The sequence below is a fragment of the Schistocerca piceifrons genome, chromosome 2 (genome assembly GCF_021461385.2).
Source record: "Schistocerca piceifrons isolate TAMUIC-IGC-003096 chromosome 2, iqSchPice1.1, whole genome shotgun sequence".
NCBI lineage: Eukaryota > Metazoa > Arthropoda > Insecta > Orthoptera > Acrididae > Schistocerca > Schistocerca piceifrons.
Window position 1 is genome coordinate 1,090,138,982 of NC_060139.1, and position 3,670 is coordinate 1,090,142,651.

A 3,670-nucleotide genomic window follows, 5' to 3' on the forward strand; every position below is an offset into this window, starting at 1 on the left:
AGGGTGAGCGTGGAAAAGCAGAAGCTGTCAAATACTCAACGATGCAAGCTTCTGACTACAAAATAAATCCATTCGATACGGAATTCGAAATGAGCGTGTCACAGTGAAAATAAACTGTGGAATGAAAGCAGGTATTTGACTCAAATTTCAGTCGACAATTTGTTGGCACCCCTCCAGAAGTTTCTTCCCTGACTCTCTGCCGTACCAATTCATTTCTGACTGCCTGTCCGAAACAACGTCCCGTGGATGCTCCTGCTTTGCTATTTTGGTTTTGTTTCTCACCTCCCCCACTCCGTTCTGCAGGACATTGAACTTTTACCATATCAGATTTGTCATTGGTGGAATGGGGGGGGGGGGACAATTAGCAATTCCGCCCCATGACGGACTAACGCAGCCCAAACACACGCCTCCCAGTCTTCGTGAAGGGAGAAAGTTTCTACTCTTGGCGGGGGTGGAGGTGATTGACGGGCAACCTGGGATCTCCGATCTCGTTCTCTTGTGTCTCCTATTGTGGTAGTTCCCAGCACTAGCTGCAGTTATCTCAGCGATTTTTTTCAAGAGCTTACATGCTTTCCTGTATTATCAGTAAGTTAGGCAAATGTGCAGTTTCAGCAAATGACAGTCAAACGCTGCACATCAACGACTCACAGTCTTCATGTGGGGTGAAAATTACCACTCCTGTGGCAGCTGTCAGCTAAACCGGGCACTCCTCTCTCGTTCTCACATGTTCCATCTTGTGGGCGTTGCCAGAACTGGCTGCAACTGCTCCAGTGTAAAGAAAGCAGCCACAACAACAAATCCGTTTGTCTGCAACACGAATATCAATTCTTCGCTCAAGTGTATCCAGGTGCAAGCTCTTTCCATGAGACGGAAACAATTCTGTTGAGCCTTCCCTGTCTGCCTTCAGGAAAAGTCTCGCATTGTCACCCCGCTTAACACCCCTCTCGTCCTCGGTGCCCGGCGGCAAAGTATGGCACAACTCTTAAGCTTTTGGCATGGGAAGTTGAGAGTAATGATAATATGGCTCATCTGTGATCACTTGGCACATCGCGCACGCTTCCTATTGATGAGAAAATCTCTTCACTGATTAACAAGAAAACATTGCATCCCACTTGCACTTGAACCTTAGGGGCTTTGTGCGGAAGTGACATTGTCAGGTGCGCCGTCAAGTGTATCAAGTCCGGTTGATGACTGACACAAGTAATTGTCCTTAATAAGTAACTACATGATATACATAAAAAGCAAAAGAGAACACAAAAGGATCATTAACGTTTAAGTAACACACCAAGAGAAAAATTTCATGGAGAGGTATCATCATAGCACAAAACTACATCCCTGTCATACTCCGCAAGCAGTCTAACGGTGCGAGGCAGAGGGTATTTCTGGTACCACAAACTGATGCCTCGTTCTTTGTTCCACTCGTGAACGTGTAAGGGGTTCATTAGGGGTTCATTACTATTCGCTAGAGCACTTGAGCAGATGTAATTTCGATGGATTGCTCTTTCGCACACCTTGCTCCACATTAAGTTCCCTATTGCTGTGGAGGCCTCATCTCCAATCTCTTGTATCGCCTTAGCGCGTCTTTTACATCTCGTTATTCGATTGCAATCTTATGCTATGCTTCGTGTCATCATGTTGTTCTCTGCATGTGACTTCTGTTTTCGGATGTATGGCGTGAAGTGTCATGGAAAGGTACTCATTGACGGCCTCTGGCCCTCTGAACCACATAAATATATACAGCAGTCGCAACACGTCCGTCAGATTCCCTTTTGTCACGACCAGGGGATAGCAAACTCTTCTCGTCTGGACCCCTGCTCTTATATTATCTCTTAGCTTATGGGCGCCGTCTATGAAAATTTTCTTGGGCTGCTTATACTTTACTAAATTAAATGCGCCCATAACGTCCTGTGTGCTCCATGTGACCATATTCTTAATCAAATTAACCACAGTTTTTATGGTCCAGTCCATGGCTACAACTCCGCCCGACAGTAAATCATTGCCAGTTAGAAAATATAACACAACCCGTCAATAACTACTGCATTCACTTGAAAGTTACTTCTTTTGTATTAGCGACACCAAGATGCTTCTTTATCGCCTCAAAACGCAGGGCTTAGTGAGTCCCGAGACCTTTTTTTTTTTTTTTTTTCTTAAATTGGCGTAGCTAGCACTACCCCGAGCTGACTTGGGCAGCCGCGAAACGGACGAAGGCAGTGTGCCATGTGCTCGCCATTCGCCTAAATGGATCGGTAACCCCTCAGATATTATAGCATCACGGCGTTGCTCCCCATACTCCTCCGATCAAAATAAGGACGTCAAACGGCAGGTCAAGCGCCACCCCCGTGCCAGGGGGCCCTATTTTAATTAAGTCGCTTTATTGTCTGTCTGTCTAACTGTATGGTGTAAATTTTGCAACTGACTTTAAACTAAAGTTACAATAAACTGTACACTGGAAATTTTAAACGTCGCTGAGAAATGGATAACAATACACCATTAATTTTCTTTCTTGTCGGAATGTTCGGTTAGGGTGGGGGGAAGGTTGATAACTCCTGGCATTTAGGCTGCCCAGCAGAACTGACGTGTTGCGGACGGTTCCAGGATGTGTTGTAGGTGGTATGCGAGTGAAAAGGCACGGCTGATCAGAGTTAGGGCGGAAGAGAAGATTGACAGAGAGAGGGGAGAACGAAATGTGTGCAATATATATGACATTCGTTTACATGAGAGAAGCCTTGAGTAAAAAGCTGGTGTGTATAACAGGATTGGCAGTGAAACGCATGATTTTGAAACCTTCTCCATACAATATTAATTTATTCACAACAATGTAAAAGAAGTACAACACAAAATTACTATTCATTCATTTTAAATTCCCATTACTTGAAAATGACATCATTAGGTGGCCGCCATTTCCCCCCCTCACACATTTCAAGCCTTTTAGGGAGTTGTACATTACCATACGCGACTGGCATTGGAATTCCACTAACATCCTTCCGAATTTTATCCTTCAATTCCTGGAAGGTGTGTGGTGTCGCACCGGAAGATCTAAGATTTCGAATGACCGCAAAGGAAGAAAGCACTCACTGAAACATTAGAGGACCTTGAAAGCCAGGACATATTCCCACTCTTGGGTTTGAGATGAAGGCCCCAAGGTACGGCGTACGCTTTCGCTGTAGGAAATGGTTCTACATGTGAACGTACTGACAGTAACAGCGCTGATGCGATCATCTTCCAAAATTAAGGCCCTATGGGCCCAAACGATAGCGGGCCGCACAACACTGCCACTTCCTAACTTTGAAATGGCATTTCATGAAGCATTTCGGGTATTTCATGTGACCGGTATCTAAAGTTTTCCTTGTCAACAATAGCTGACACATAAAAATGGGCCTCATCATTCGTGGTCGGATTGTAGCACGGGCCTGGGTTGCAGTTCGTGAATTCCAACAATATGCAACAAAACCATAGTCGCTTGGGTGATCGGCAGCGTTCACTTTTTGCACTGCCTGAATCTTGTGTGGAGGGTACCGAAGTTCCTCCAGTGCGTGCTTCCGTGCAGAACGACTGGGATTTCACCTGAAGGCTTCTTCCAGGCTTGCAACATTCTCTGCTGTGCACATGCGTCTTTCAGTTCCACACCTCTTTCGCACCGTAACGCCCGTGTCTTCAACGTTCTGAACAC